The 16,458-nt window shown below is 51.3% G+C and overlaps 1 long non-coding RNA gene across 16 annotated transcripts in view; it reads left to right on the top strand.

Moving 5' to 3' along the window:
* LOC100912319 (uncharacterized) overlaps positions 1-16,164 on the top strand; it is a 47,641-nt gene extending 31,477 nt beyond the window's left edge. For 14 of the 16 annotated variants that reach the window (XR_015632294.1, XR_015632296.1, XR_015632290.1 and 11 more), the window contains one exon: positions 6,882-8,660. This is a non-coding gene — a long non-coding RNA (uncharacterized LOC100912319). Of the gene's footprint in view, positions 1-6,881; positions 8,661-13,349; positions 14,731-14,852 lie in introns of those variants that run through there. The other 2 variants (XR_015632291.1, XR_015632299.1) reach the window with 1 other exon arrangement.
* The last annotated feature ends 294 nt before the right edge of the window (positions 16,165-16,458 follow it).

The following is a 16,458-nucleotide window of genomic DNA, read 5'->3' as shown; positions in this document are numbered from 1 at the left end:
GAGCATTCTGGTCTATCTGTTTCCAGAAGGAGCTCTCCTCATCTGCGACACCCAGACTCACCCTGAAGGAAGAAACTATAACCCTGGTAGGATGGCGGATGCTGAGATGTGGGTTCCAAGATCATTTAGCCCAAGCTGAGAAGACTCTGAGCTGGTCTGCCTAGGGCTCTAACTCCATGTCCTGCGTGCCTAGTGGTCACAGGTGTCCCCTTAACAATGCTTCTAAAGGGACTCGCTGACTGGTTTCTTTCTAGGGACCCTAGGGGCTTCACTAATAGAGACTAGAGGTCGCTGTCAGCAGGACTGGCTCTTGGAAGACTTGGTCCCAAGCTGTTTTCCTTAGTTTAGGTGGCTGTTTGACGCCGCCCTGCTTCCGGCCTCTCTCCCCAGGGGCCAGAGCTGCAGCCCTTGTTTTGGACCTTCCTGATCCTGAGAAAATGCATGCAGAACTCTCCACGAAAGATACCCTGACGCTGCACTGTCGAGCATGAATAACTTAGCTATTTTTGGATTCACAATAAGGATCGATACCCCTGGGGCCATTAAAATGCCACCATAAGTGTTCACATCATTTTTTTTTTTTTTGGGTGAGCAGAGCTTTGGAGAAAGAATGGAAGGAAACTAGAAAACAGACAGACTTCTGAAAGCACGTGGAGACAGCCAGTGCTTCCTTCTCTCTCCGAGAGCAAAATTGGGGTCAAGTGACACTTCCTGAACGTGGAGTGTGTCCCCTCTCAGGTCACCGTCTGAGGCACTTTCTCATCTGACACTCACAGCAGCCCTAAACTAGACAGACACTGCGTATTTACACTTTGGATTTGAGCCCTCTAGGGGAGTGGGAGGGATGGAGGGAAGGAGCCAGGCAGGGGGTGGAGTGGGGGAGAGGATGCTTCTCAGGAAGGAATGGGGGGAGGGGGAGGGGACGCAGAACCTTCTGGCTCTGATGCTAACCTCACATACCCAGAAGCTGGCTGTACATCCTCAAGAAGCCCAAAGGGATAGCAATGTATCCGCCATCTATCCCCGTAACCTGAAAGCTTTTGAAATGTCAAGCTGGCTTCCCTCTGCTTGTCCCCCCACTCCCACCCCCCCAGCAAACCTCAGTGGAGCTGTGCTCATAAGGTGAATCCTTAGTTTCCCTCCCTCTTTGAGGTGGGTCCCCCTGCCTTGCTGCTCAGGGGGTCCCTCTGCTCCCTTTTATTAGAAAGAGATGGTTCAGGGTCACCTTGGGATTGCAGCACTGAGGCACCTTAAACGTTTTACCCAACACTCCGCCCTGGGGACAGGAATTTCCTTTTCAGTTTCTCTCCCGTGACAGATTCTTATCTTATTCCCAATTCTGCCTCCCACCCTCATCCCTCCTGGTTGAGAAATTCACACTTGGGGTTGGGGATTTAGCTCAGTGGTAGAGCGATTGCCTAGCAAGTGCAAGGCCCTGGGTTCGGTCCCCAGCTCCGAAAAGAAAGAAAAAAGAAAAAAAAAAAAAAGAGAGAAATTCACACTTTCTGCCAGGTGCTTTGCAGTCCCCCCTCCTCCAAATCCAGGTGCAAAGTTCCCCTGTCCACTCAGGCTGGGGCAGCTCGGTGGCCTGCAGGCACCTGGAGCCCAGTCCCTCAGACCTGTGCTCATGAGTTAGAAAGTTAACCAGCCAAATGCTTGCCATTGCAAACATGAGGACCTGAGTTCAGATGCTGAGGTCCAAAGCGCTGACGAGCTCACGCTCCAGAGAGCTGACCTTCTTCCCACCCAGGGTGGGCCACAGAGTCCTGACTTGTTCCTGCTCCACCAATCCCCAGCGAGAGCTTCCACATGGCCCGTACGCCCTCCCTCCCCCTAGTGAGACTCCGGGTTAGTCAGCAGGAGGTAGCCATTGTGGCATCTACAATGGGTCATGTGGCCAGCATGCCTATAGGCCTCCTCTCTGTTTCCAGGTCTCACACAAAATCTTTAACCGTTGTGATGAATAGATTTTTTCCCCCTCCTTCCTGCAGCCCTACCTGAGCTGCGGGCCATTGGTCAGGATAAAGGGTCAGACACAGAATCCCTCGCTACTGCCTCCCAGAAAGCAAAAGCAAAAGTCAGTCCACCAAAATGACTCGGTGTCAGGCCCAGCACACCTCAGGGGCTTATTTTATCTCTACATAACAGCAGGGGTTGACAGCCCCTCTGCATTCCGATGAGACTACGTGGGCCGGGGAGGTGGGGTGGGGGGTGGAGGGACTTCCTGCAGGAAAGAGGAGGTAAACGGGTGGGGCCAACCCTAGGCATCTCGGGATGTGGAGCTATGAGCTCTCCCTTGTTTGGCAAGGCTCTCTCTGTGGCTTTCCCTCCACTATGCCCAGCAGCAGGAGGGCATGGATCTGACTGCTGGCTGGTCTCCATGGCAACAGCAGAGGAGCCAGCTAGCGTCAGATGGTGGCAGAGCTGTCAGCCTCAAGCTGCCTTGGAGTAAAAGCTGGACGTGTCAGGGTCTGCAGGGGGGGTGGAGGGGGGAGAGAGAGAAAGAGAGAGAGAGAGAGAGAGAGAGAGAGAGAGAGAGAGAGAGAGAGAGAGATCCCTCCTCAGTGGCCTGTCCTGTGGTGGATGGAGTCTTGTTCTTTGCTGGAGAGGTTTGTTTTTTTCATGTATGTCCTGGACATATCTCTTGCCTTGGACACAGGCATATAAGGATCTGGCCCCCAAGGGAATACAGTCCAGGGAAGGAAGCTAGCTGATTGCCAGGTCGTCCCCAGTCTAAGACTGAAGAGCTGATGGTGCACCTCTGGGGCACTGTGTAAGCCCTGAGAGAGGTGGCTCCTCTCTGTATACCAGGCTCAGGGAAAGGACAGAAGGATGTCTCTGGGGGTGTCCCTAAAGAACCAACAGTCCATTAGAGAAGAATGGGGCTAATGGATCCGGGTTTCCGTGGGAGAAGGACAGGGATGGATGGACAGTGGGTTTGTCTGTTGGGGGTCTGCAGTATCAGGCGCTCTTCACAGAGATGGGCAGGGGAGTGTGGTGGGCTTGTCTCGGAGTCCAGAGTAGAAGGGGGAAAGATGCCCCAGGCTAGACCTTGGGCAATAGGAAAATGTGCTCTCCTCGGGACACTAAACTGGGCTTCCTTACCTCCTACATTACAGTAAGGAAGCTGAGGCCCAGGTCGATGCCCTGCATAGAGCAGAGAGTGGGACCCCAGCCTTGACCTAGACAGCTGGTTCAAGGAAGGGATAGTCCCTCATGCTGAGATTCCTCCCCCTCCCAACCTCGCACCTAAACTTAGGGGTTCAGTAGAGTGTGTGGATCTGTCAGGGTTGGCTAGCTGCCTGTCTCAGGGACTCTCCTATGGAAGGATCTTCGACCCCCAAGGATGGTAATGTACAGTGGACTCCTGGGGGCTGTGTGCAGGTCTCTGGCTGCTGGTTGATTAACTGCTTCTGGGTGTGGGGCTCCAGCCCTCCTCTCTTCTCCCTTTCTCCTCAGGTTTGCCACACACGTACATTCACACCCGTGAGCATACATCTGTACACACACTTGAATACACTCCGTTTGCACACTTTTGCACCACCCCAGCACCTTTGCACACCACACACCCTGTGCATCTATGTACTCGCACACGTGCATGTGCACAGTCGCACATCTCATGCACACACCTGCACACACCGCAAATGCACATCCATAAGCACGAGTGTGCTGGGACATGCACACAGTGGTCTGTGCCTGTCTGCCACTGTTCTCTCTTCTGTTCCTCCTACATTATCTTCCCTTACTGGAAAACTCTGGGCCTGGGGCCGTCTCTCTGTCTCCCCAATACTGGACTGGTTCACATCTTACCTGGAGCTGGTTGCAACCAAGAGGCGGTGCTGAGAGGAAGCCATGTTAAGGGCTTTGTGGAAGGAGTGTAAGAGGCTACACTGGGACAGCCTGTACCTTCCAGGCTGACCTGGCCCTCTCTCCTTTTGGTATTATCCTCTGGGTCTTTAAGAAAGCAAATGCTCAAAGGTGGATCCTGCTGGCCTCCAGGACTTCCCCAGGGCCTGGGCAGGGTACCTTTGATATAAATGGCCTCCAGGAGTTGAGTAGTATGAGGTAGCCTGACCAAGTGTCAGCCCAGGGCCTCCCTGCGGCTTTTGCTTTTTACTTGGCTCTGCCTCTGTCTCAGGCAGGAGGCCAGGCCTCAAAAGTCAGAGGTTCCTGTCTGAGCAGTGGGGCACTCATCCTCCATCACCACACCTGCCAGCTGTGGCAGAGCTGCCATGCCTGACCGGGCAGGGCCTACCTGCAAGATAATGCCAAGCTTGGAACACAGGCCTTCCTGGCCACCTACTGTGCACTGGGCACTGTTCCAAGTGTGTTCTGGGTGGTGACTAGGGCAGAGATTCGGAGGGAGTGTCATATTTCGTCGATCATGCAGTTCATGTGACACGGCTAGAACAGCGAACCAATATGATTCGACTTGAACCCCAGGCAGCCTGGCTCCATGCTCTCACCACTGAGCCATCCAGTCTCGCCCCGAGGCTTGCTGGCCTCATCCTCCTCTGTTCCCAGGCAGACAAGCACAAGCACCCCATTCATTTCAGCAGCAGTCTGGCCCAGCTCCCTTGCTTCCATGACGGGCATCCAGGGACATCTCACCTCCATGAGAGGCCTCCTCCAGTCAGCTCCCCACACCCTGCCAGGATCTGATTTTCCCTCTGTGTGGAGGGAGAGGTGCCAGAAGGGTCAGTTTGGGGCGAAGGAGGGAGATGTTTTGGGGTACACTTGCTTGGCCTTCCAGTGAGGGAGCAGGTATCTGCTGGCTCTTCTGCAGAACGGGGGCGGGGGTCTGTTTGGTAATCAGATCTGGACAGAATCTGTCCCACAAGAATGCTGCACCCCACGCTAGACCTCCTTCCCTCATCCCTCAGGTTGTCTTGCTTTTGGGCAGGCAAGAAAAGTTCTGTTGACCAGTTCTCTCAGACCCTGGTTAGGGATAGTGCTCACCACACCCAGGAGATCTGTGGTGCCCGTTTTGGTCTCCCAAGGGTCAGAAGTGTCCCTGGAGATCAGACCTCAGCCTAACTCACTGGTGCCTCTGTTCAGCAAGGGTGCAGGGAGGCCGTTTCCTGGCCCCCACCCAGGAGGCATTGGATCTTGGTTTCTCTGGTGCCAAGGGAAGCACTTGCCAGGGGAGCATCCGCTGTGCATGAATGGGTGCACACACGGGTGTCCGCACATCCTTTCTGATCCTCATTTTCTCTCCTTTCATGGGAACTTTCCCCACATTAAGAGCATTTTGAAAAAGTTGACAGAGGAGAAGGAGCGGAGAAGGATGAAAGGTTGAGCCAACCTCCATCCTCATCGAACCTCAGAAAGGAAGTGCGACCAGAAATCCTCTGAGTTCCCTCTGCTGAACAGCGGGACAGGGAGTGCACGGAGGACTCGGTGCACCTGAGTGCATGCATACAAGCCGTGTGGGTGCTGGAGCCTGCAGGGGTCAGAAGATTGGTGGGAGCCATTGGAACTGGAGTTCCAGGTGGATGTGAGCCAGCCTGGGTGCTGGGAGCTGGACCCTCCTTCCTCTGCAAGAGAGCAACGTGTACTCTTAACTGCTGGGCTTTCTCTCATTCGCACAGGACCTCTTCTGAGCTGGGCTGCACCTGGGATGAAGCAGCAGGACCATAAAGGGACCAGCGCCATGAGTCAGGGCTTGAAGCATAATTGCACATAATTAAATATTTAAATGTTGCCACGGGACTGGGGGAGACATTTCTTCAGGTAAAGGCACTTGTCCTGAAAGCCTAGAGACTCGAGCTCATCCCTGGAACCCATGTAAAGGTGGAAATTGTTCTCTGACCTCCACGTGTGTGCCAGCACCAAATGATATTTTTTTTCAAAAGTTGCCACTTAGTCGTGTGGCGTGATGCTAGCCAGAAATGGAAAGAGCAGAGGCATAGATACGGTCAGCAACAAAGGACCTTCAAAGCGTTCGTAGAGAAAGAAGCCAGAGGCTAACAGAATTCTAGAAATCCAAGACAGGAACTGTGGTGGCCCCAGGCCATGATGGGTGGACTGGAGAGGACTGGGGGTAAGATACTTTCGACCTTGACCTTGGAAATAGTCTCACAACCATACACAGGAAGCCCAAATCTGTCAGATGAACCCTTAAGACTGGTGACTTTTAGCCAGGCATTGAGGCTCAACTTTTATCCCAGCACTCCGGTGGCAGCTCTAAGCTGGAGGCCAGCCTGGTCTACAGAGCTAGTTCTAGGATAACCAGGGTTACACGGAGAAACCCTGCCTGGGGTTTGGGGGTTGGGAGGGCGACTAATGACTTTTATAGCATGTGCAGTCTCACCTCAATGATATTTTGTTTCATTTTCTGAAACCGGCTGTTTGATGAACTCCTGAGCTCTAGGCCAGAGCTGGGACAGTCAGCTCCAGGGTTTCAGGACTCCAGTCTTCCCTACTCTTCCTTCCTCAGGAGGTCACTCAGTGTCCAGTTCACTGCTCACGTCTTAGCCTTTCCCCTCTGAACTTCTATGCGTTTGACCCTAGATTTTTACAAATCTGAGATGGGCCAGGGTTGGCCTCAGAAACGTCCAGGCAGGAACCCAGGACACTTGTCCTGAAGCAAGACCTATGCTCGCCCCGCCCTGCCCCTGCCACGCGCCCCGCCCCCACCCCGCCCCGCGCCCCCAGCACATCTGTCATGCATTTCTCTTGGGAGATGCTACAAGGTGAGCAGGAAGAAAGCTGTTTGGGTGAGGATTTTGAAGGACCAGAAACCATGGAAACCGCTCAGAACCACCGCTTCCCCCACCCCTCCCAGCCAGGCTGCATCCTCTACGATGCTCTGTTATCATTGGATGGCGGTGTGCGCCTCTCCCTAAAGTGACTGTGACTTTTATTTATTTTTTCCCCAGGGCGCATCTCCTCCTCTCTCTTGCACTCTTTCACGGGCTACTCTACTCGCAAGTCCTGTGCTGGAAGCTGCAAGGTCAGTAGGAAAAAGGCACAAGGCTTTTGTTTTTTGGCTTCCGGTACTCCGGGCTTTACTCTAGGGCCCTGCGCTGGCTGCTGGGGCCAGAGTTGATGTTGGAAGCTGGCAGCAGAGCCTGGGGTTGTGAGCAGCAGAGAGGGAGGTTGCTGCCTCGCCACAGGTGCGATGATTGCAGAAGTAACTCTCCTTTCCGCTCCCCTCTGAGAAGCCGTCTGAGGGCTGAAGGCTCGGTGGGCTCTATAGGTTGCTCGTGAACATCAAGGACCTGGGGTAGGCTGAATCGCCCTAAGTTATCTCTTCTATAAGTGTATTGTGTCGGTTGTGCATCCTTACCTGAATACGAGGGTTAGATGTGTTCTGGATTTCAAGTTTTCCAGTTTTAACCTATTTGCATAAACTCAGCCGGTTAGGCACCGCCCCCATCTGCAGCTACAGAGCCCACAGCACTCGCGTCGGAGGCCAAGGGCTCAGCCTGAGTGAGCGTCACCAGCCCCGCCCCCCAGCTCCATCCGGTACATCTCTGACTCCTCTCCTTCCGTGGACTGGTAATTGGAGGGAGGGTTCCAGCCGTGATAGCTCAGCGGAGTTGGAACGCCAGCTTTCTCATCAGCTTGTTCATATAAATTGGTGAGCTCTGGGTTCAGAGAGAGACCATTACTCCAAAAATGAGACGAAGAGTGGGAGAGATGGATGGGGCGAATGAGCTCACTGCCAAGCCTAGAGACTTGTGTTTTATCCCTGGGCTTCTCATAGTAGAAGGAGAAATGACTCACCAGTTGTCCCTCTGACTTCCATCCTTTTGCCTTCCCAACCGTAAAAGGGGAGATGTGATTGAAAAATAGGACTGACATCCACCTCTGGTCTTCACATACATATATGTACACATGCACACGCATGCATACACACAGATACATGCACATGCATGCACGCGTGGGACCACACACTCACACAAAGAATCCCTTACATTAGCCTCTGTCCTGATACGTTTTGTTTGTTTGTTTGTTTGAGACAGGGTCTCATGCAGCCCAGGCTGGCTTCTGACTCACTGGGAAGCAGGGTTTAGCCTCAAACTCTAATCCTGCCTCCTCTGCCTCTGAAGTGTTGAGATTCAGGTGTTCACACACATGCCTGGCTTTTCCTGATCGTGTTTATATCCTGCCTGGAAAGCTGACAGACGGTACAGACGTCATTCCGCTTCACAGCAGGAGAAAGCAGACCCTGGACAGAGTTTGGGTTACAGGTCTGAGTCTGGGGCCCAGAACCCTGCTTTAGGCTCTGCCAGGCTGGGTTGATTTTTGGATTGAAGGATCCTTTTCCTTGGAAAGTCATGACATGAGCAAGGGAAGCCATTACGACATAAGGGTGGTCATAGAAAGACAGGATTGTCTGTCTTTCTTCCAGGGGCAAGTTCCAGCTCCCTGAACAGTTTACACACATGCGTACGCATGCACACGTGCATACACACACACAAACACACGCATGCACGCACATGCTTTGGGATCGGATCCATTCCTGGGAGAGTGTGTGCATATCGGCTGAGTTTGGCACCCCTGGTGTTTGTTTCTTCTGCTGCTGTGTGCTCTGTCTTACATGTGTTCCCACCATGAGATGCTACTTGTGTGAGACCCTCACTGGAGGCTGACAGGGTGATGTGCTCCCAGACCTCCAAAACTTGAACTAAATAAACCTCTTCTCTTTATAATTTTCCAGCCTCAGACCTTTTGTGATAGTAACACTCAATGGACGAAGACACTCATTATGCCACCAAAGTCATTCTAGTGAGGTTGTAAAATGACTCTCTTTTTTGACTTAAAAATGGAACCATCAAAGGGTGGTGGTTGTATACACCTTTAATCCCAGCACTGGGGTGGGAAGAGAACTACTCTTTTGTATTCTGATCTAAAATAAAAATCAATAGAAACTCATTTTATTATTGTCACGGTTTGAAAGTGAACGGTGTCCAGTTGGTGGAACTGTTTGGGAAGGATTAGGAGGTGTGGCCTTGTTAGAGGAGGTGTGCCATTCAGGGCAGTCTTTGAGGTTTCAAAAGCCCATAAAGTTCCAGTTAGCTCTCTCATCCTGTTAAGGATGTAGGCCCTCAGCTTACTCATCCATCACCAGGCCTGCCTTCTGCCTGCTGTGCTCCCACCACCATGATGGTCATAGACTCCAAGCCTCTGCAACTATGAGTCCCAAATTAAACCTTTTTTTATATGTAAGTTGCCATGGTCATGGTGTTTTGTCACAGCAATTGAAACATAGCTATGACAATTATCTTGCTGTTCTACGATCTGTCTGGGCTCAGCTGGGAGGGCCTAGAGCTGCAGCCAGGAACATATCTGACCAGGACTGGTACTAGTGCTGAGTGTTGGTTGGTCACTTGGCCAGGGCTGAGATCGGAGGGACTCTACCCTTCCCAGGATGTTCTGAGAGAAAAGACTCTAAGTCAGTAGCTCTCAGCCTTCCAGTTCCTTGTGGTATGGTGACACCCAACCATAAAAATTATTTTCGTTGCTACTTCCTATCTTTAATTTTGCTATTGTTACGAAGTGTACTGTAAATATCTGATATGAGACCCCTGTGAAAATATCTGATATGAGACTCCTGTGAAAGGGTCACTTGACCCACAAAGGGGTCACTGCCCTAAGCCATCCCAGAAGGAAAGAGGGGATAAGGGAGGAAGTAGGAGAGGCTGGGTGTCACATCGTCGCTTTGCAGTGCTCTTGGCTGTCTGGTTCCAGTGGACTGTCAGAGGCTCACTGAACTGGCAGACCTGTCTTTAGTCGAGGTCCCGCCCTCAGCTTCCTTTCTCAGATTTCTCTCCTACCCTGCCCTGCCCCCTGCCTTTCCTACTAAACTTCTCTCCTTCAGCTTCCGCTCGGTTCCCCCTTGCCTCATTTCTCTTGGGACGCCATCTGCTGTTCCCAACCTCACCTGTGCAGAGGACCCTCTTGGGCCAACCTATAGCCAAGCCAGAGTGACAGTCCAAGCTGTCCTGCCCCTTTCCTGACCTGAGGCAGAATTAACCACCTCCCTCAGAGAGTGCTGAGGCAAATCTTGCTGTCTGCGCTCCAACTCTCTCCTGTGTGGTCCCTCTTTACATCTAGCTCCCAGGCTTCCCCCTCAGGAGAGGCCCTCCTAGCAGCCTTAGAGGACAGAACAACCACCACCTGGGTCATCAGAAGCCATGCCTGGAAGTCCCAGAGGGAGTGAGAGGAAGAAATGCCAGGGTCCCGGGCTTTCTGGGGAAGCAGAGAGAGGACTGGTTAAAATAAAGATGGGAGGTAGGGTCCGCAGCCCAGCTCGTTTGGAAACCACACTGGTGCAAGCTGAGAGGCCCCAGGAATGGTAAGCAGCTTCTCCTTGCTCAAAGGAATTTCTCTGGAAACCATAATGGCCGCCGTTTCTAACCGCAGCCTGTCCTTTTTGGCAGAGTCGGTGCATGCGTGTGGTCAGGGCGGCCAGGCTGGAGCCGGCCCGGGACTTTCTGCAATCTGAGCCCCTCGGTGCTGACAAGCGAGGCCTGGCATTCCTGAACGAGGGACAGGCCCTGCCTTCCCTCTTTCAGCTTAGAAAAAGGCGCTTCGGTCGTCTGCTGAACCCGGTCTCTGGGTCTCAGGGCCTGTGGTTCTCGTCTTCGCTTTTCATTAGCAGGATCAGGATCAGAGGAGCACCGGACTTGCTCGAGTTGGGGTGGAAGCTTGGCGATTCCGGCCAGGTTGGCTGGCCTCACAGAGCTCTGGTTGCTGTAAGCACAAGATGGCTGAGCTGGGCCTCCCATGGCCTCGCTTTCCCCCTCCTTACATAACATTGCTCCTGAGGTCAAGGGTGCCCTCGGACAGGAGGGTCCCAGCTCAGTATCTGCATGATGCCAGCCATGTGCATGAACAGCAACCAGCTGACAGATGACCCGTGAGGCCAGGCGCCTGCACATCATCAAGTCATTTACTTTTTTTTTTTTTTAACATATTTGGATGGTTATCGTATTTAAGTATTGACACAATGTATATGTAATATATATGTACAATATAGATGTATATGTACAATATGGATGTATATGAATAATTGAGAAAACATGGTGCCAAATATCTTTTAAAATTACCTTGTTATGAAAATTTTAAGCATTTACCTAACACACAGCTGCATATGCTCTGCTATGCCAGAGTAGATTTCCTGGGAGTCCAAGGAACTGGAGTTTCAGGGCCTCTTCTATACTCTGGGAGGCACCCAGGGAAGGGTCCACCACTGTCATATGGTCTAATGCATTTTGCACACACACACACAAAAAAAAGGTAACAAAAAATTTTTAAAAGTTCTTTTCTTTTTTTTTTTTTTTTTTTTTTTTGGTTCTTTTTTTCGGAGCTGGGGACCGAACCCAGGGCCTTGCGCTTCCTAGGTAAGCGCTCTACCACTGAGCTAAATCCCCAGCCCCAAAAGTTCTTTTCTTAAAGGGCCCTTCAGGTGTGAGAGCTTCAGTCTAGAGCTTTCTGTCCCTACTTGGTAGACATGGGAAAGAAGAGCCTAGATCTACCCTCACCCTGACTCTCAGGCTAGCATCTGAAAGCAGGTCCAGGACTCAGGGGCTTCAGTTGCTCATCCTTAAGTGCTCAGCCTGGGTTCCCTACCCCTGGCCAAACAAAATCCACAGGACTTTGGGTTATAGAATATGGGAAAGCCCTAAAATCAGGTTTCCTTCTGTTCCCAGGTAGCCAGGGCTTCTGGTTGGCTTCTTTTACTTCCTGGTGACCAGTCTGGGTCCCTCAGGGGTCTGCTGACTACTGTTCCAAAGGAAAGCTGCACCAGTCTTCTGCTGGGGAGGAGATGAGGCTGCAGGGCCTGCTCAATCCTTCTTTCCTTTTCCCAGCTGGCTACTGCTAGCTCTCCTTCCCAGAAGCTACTATTGGCTTGTCAGTGTAAGGCTCCTTGCATTCTGTAACCTGATTCCCTCCAAGACATTTGCCTTATGTGGCAGGCTGGGAACTTCGCCACATGTGACAAGCTAGATCCCCCTCCCCCCACCCCCAGCTGAGGACCGAACCCAGGGCCTTGCTCTTGCTAGGCAAGCGCTCTACCACTGAGCTAAATCCCCAACCCCGTGAGGATTAGTTTTAATTACCAACTGTATATAACCCACCAAAAGTCACCTGGGAAGAGAGTCTCAGTGAAGGACCGTCTATATTGGGTGGCCCTGTTGGGGGAGGTGTCTTAATTATGTTAACTGATATAGGATTTCCTAGTCCACTATGGGTGGCACCATTCCCTGGGCTCTTGACCATGGGTGTGATATGACCAGACCTTTCAACCTGCTCCTACTGTGACTTTCCTTCAAGGGTGGCCTGTAACCTGGCATTGTGAGCTAAGATTAACCCTTTCTACCCTAAAGGGTTTTGGCAGGACATTTTATCACAGCAACAGAGATGAAAATTGGAAACCCAGGGATCTGCCTGTCTCTGCCTTCCATCTCACCACCACTGGGGATTAGCAGAGTGCCAGCTTCTAACATGGGCTCTGGGGATCCAGACTCAGATTCTCATGCCCCTGACTGAGCATCCCCAGCACCCGAGGATGCTTTTGAGAAGAGAGGTGTGAGACCCAGTTCTAGAAAGGCCTGCTGACCACATGGAACCTCCAAGTGTCTAAGAGGACAGAAGAGGTGACCCAGGAGGAGTCATGGCTTTTCTCTTATAAAATACATAGTCCTTACCAGATTCTCCAGATTACATGACGAAAGCTGCAGCCACGTTCCCACAGTGCTACATGCTATGTGGAATGGTTTGGGGGCTTTTCATGGAACCTCGAAGCTGGCCAATTTCCTGGGCCTCTGCTGATGCTGTTAATTCCCGCTACACGTGGACTGACCTATCTCTGAGCAGCCGGGCTTTGCCATTCATTCATATGTAGCTTGCTTCTTATTTGCATATTCCCAGACTCGTTTGCACATCCATTTATTTATTCACATACACATCTCTTCATTGGCATGTTCACTCAGCATTCATTAACTGCGCTTGGTGCTAGGATGCAAGGAACCACCCCAAGACAGCTCAGTCCTCCCAGAGCCCCTAGGCTGAGCCCCGGCTCCCTAAAGGTAGGGTTGGTTCAGATGGTCCCAGAAGAAGGAGGAGGAGTTTGAAGAGGAAGTTCACATGGGATTGGTGTTTAAGAAGTGGGAGGAGCTGAGTGTGGAGACTGGAGGGTGCTAGGCAGAGGGAAGCTGTTGTAGAGCCTGTGGCTAAGGGGTAGGTACCCATCAACAAGGATAACTCGCTGTATCTGAGCTGGGAACTTCCAAGGGGTCAGGATCCCAAAGATACACCCAGTTTCTGGGTTTAGCTGAGGGGAAAGCGGCTGCTTGGGGAGGGGATCTTACCAGTTCAATGGTTGTCTTTTCCAGGCATGATCTTCAAACCCTTCTGGAATTTAGACCGCACATCCTTGGACATTGTGAGCCAGGAGATGGTGCTCCTGTGTGGAGGTGGACACGAGGGAAGCAGGGCAGAAAGTCGCCCCTACCTGAAGCATCCAGAGTCTCTGCTGGACTCAGTAGGGTCTCTGCATTAGTTCTAGGAGCAAATCTTGTCTGCTGAATACTTGAGAGGAGGATCCTGTCCTCTCCTTCCCTCATTCTCTTCCAACCAGCCAGGACCAGCAAGCCAAGTGCAGGCTCTCGGAGCCCGTGTCCCATTTCGAAGTCTGTTTACTCTGCAAAATTAATCCCTTGGATGCCTGGAGAAACAGGACTCATATTAAACAAAGACCTGACTCTGGATTCTGCACACTAAGCTTTGCGGTGGAAGCTTTTAGTGTACGCAGTCAGGAAAACAATGCCCTAGGCTCAGCTTGTGCATCCTCTGTGCGTGACCTCTGAGGTATGGGGGCACAGCCTTCAATACATCATAGTAATGGGTCACATGCATGCCTTCCAGATGTGATGCTACAACCACAGTGGAGAAAGAGACCCAGTGGTAGTTTGGAATAAGTGGCTAGGATCAAACAACCATCACTGTTGAACAAGATCGTGTGTGTGTGTGTGTGTGTGTGTGTGTGTGTGTGTGTGTTCATTTGTGTGTATGTATATGTATGTGTGTCTGTCTTTGTGTGTATGTGTGTGTGTGTGGTTTTTTTTAAAGAATTATTTATTATATATAAGTACACTGTAGCTGTCTTCAGACACACCAGAAGAGGGCATCAGCTCTCATTACAGATGGTTGTGAGCCACCGTGCAGTTGCTGGGAATTGAACTCAGGACCTCTGGAAGAGCAATCAGTGCTCTTAACCTCTTTGCCATCTCTCCAGCCCCCTTTGTGTGCATGCCTCTCTCTCTCTCTCTCTCTTTCTCTCTCTCTCTCTCTCTCTCTCTCTCTGTGTGTGTGTGTGTGTGTGTGTGTGTGTGTGTGTGTTTGTCTCTACCAAGGTCTTCCTAGGAAGCCTGTGAAGCCACTAAGTACTGGGATGTAGCTTGGTCGTTGGAGCACTTGCACAGAGGAGGCCCTGAGTTTGATCCCTAGCACTGCACAAACCAGACAAAGTGGCACAGGCCTGTGATCCTAGCACTCAGTCACTTAAGAATTGGGGGGGGGGGCAGGATGATCAAGAGATTGAGGCTGTGGTGGTTTGAATGAGAATGACCCCCCATAGGCTCATCTGAATGCTTGGTCTACAGCTGGTGGAACCATTTGGGAAGGATTAGGGGGCGTGGCCTTTCTGCAGAAGGTGCATTACTGAAGGTGAGCATAGAGGTTTCCAAAGCCCACGTCATCCTCAGTTAGCTCTTTGCCTCCTGGCCGTCTTTTTTTTTTTTTTTTTTTTTTTTTGGTTCTTTTTTTCGGAGCTGGGGACCGAACCCAGGGCCTTGCGCTTCCTAGGTAAGCGCTCTACCACTGAGCTAAATCCCCAGCCCCGCCTCCTGGCCGTCTTAACATGTGAGCTCCTGTGCACACCTGCGTGTTCCCTTCCTTGCTCCATGACTTGGTGATCGTGGACTCTCTCTCTGAAGTTGTAAGCCAGTCCCCAGTAAACTCTTTCTTCTATAAGTTGCCTTGGCGATGGCGTCTCTTCACAATAATAGAAAGGTCACTAAGACAATAGTCATTCTCACACATAGTGAGTTTGAGACCAGTCTAGGCGTCACGAGAGACGGTATCTCAACACAGAACGGACGAACGAGTAGTACCAGCAAAATAAAGACCACTGGAAGGCCACGTGGTACTGCGGTCACAAATACTCTGATGTGCAGTGAGCATAGGTAGCATGTGGGATATGAATGCCCCTGGGCTCTTGGCCTGCTCTGCATGCATCTGTGGAGGTTTGAATGAAAATGGCACCCATAGCCTCATAGAGAATGGCACTGTTAGGAGGTGTGGTCTTGTTGAAGGACGTGTGTCACTGGGGGTGGGCTTTGAGGTTTGCTTTTAAGTGATCAAGCCAGACCCAGAGTCTCTCTTGCTCTGTCTTCAGTTCCGGATGTAGAACTCTCAATTCCCCCAGCACCATGTTTGCCTGTGCCTAGCCAAGCTTCCCGCCATGATCATGCTGGACTAAACCTCTGTAAGCCAGCCCCAATTAAATGTTTTTCTTTATAAGAGTTTTAGTGGTCATGGTGTCACTTCATGCAATAAATCCCTCAGATAACTACTAGGACCCAGGTCATCTTCTCTTTCCCTGTTTGTGTCAGCAGTGAATTGGAACTAGGGTAAGGGCTGTATGTTAAGGTCCAACTCCAGGACCTCAAAATGTGGCTGTTTAGAGACAGAACTTTCAGAGTGTTGACTTAGTTATAATAAGACAACCAGGGCAAGCCAGAACTCATGGGTACTTTTACAGGAGGAGGAAGTTTTTTCACACAGAGAGACACCAAGTATGCATGTGAGGACACAGTGAAGGACTGTCCCCAAGCCTGGGAAGGAAGCCTGTGCTGGTTAGACTATATTGTCAGTTTAACCTAACCTAGAGCCACCTGGGAAATACATCAGATTGGCCTATGACCATGAGAGATTGTCTTGATTGACAATTGGGTAAGCAAGGGCCAAGCCCACCATGGGCAGCACCATCCCCTAGGCATGTGGGTCTTGGCTGAATCAGAAAGGTGGCTGGGCATGAGCTAAAAGAAGAAGGCAGCGGGCCATATTCTTCCATGATTCCTACCCTGAATTCCCTTCATGATGGACTGTGACCTAGAAGTGTAAACTGAAATAAACCCTTACCTCCTCAAGTTGCTTTTGGTCATAGTGTTTATCGAGGAGACAGAAAGCAAGCTAGGAAAAGGTTTTAGCGGGGAAGCAACGGTACTGACACCTTGACCTTGAACCTCTGGACCCAGAACCACAGACAATATACATCCATGGTTTAAACTATTCTGTGGTGCTGTGTGGGGAGAGATGGAAAAGGAACATCTTCCTCTGTGGTGCCCAGCAATGTCTGGGCAGACGTCAAGTGAGGTAGATATCCCTGTAATCCCAGCACTCTGGAGAAGGATCAGAAGTCCAAGGCTAGCCCGGAAGACC

The sequence above is a fragment of the Rattus norvegicus genome, chromosome 10 (genome assembly GCF_021556685.1).
Source record: "Rattus norvegicus strain SHRSP/BbbUtx chromosome 10, alternate assembly SHRSP_T2T, whole genome shotgun sequence".
In the NCBI taxonomy this organism is placed as follows: Eukaryota; Metazoa; Chordata; class Mammalia; order Rodentia; family Muridae; genus Rattus; species Rattus norvegicus.
This window is presented reverse-complemented; position numbering and strand designations above follow the sequence as displayed.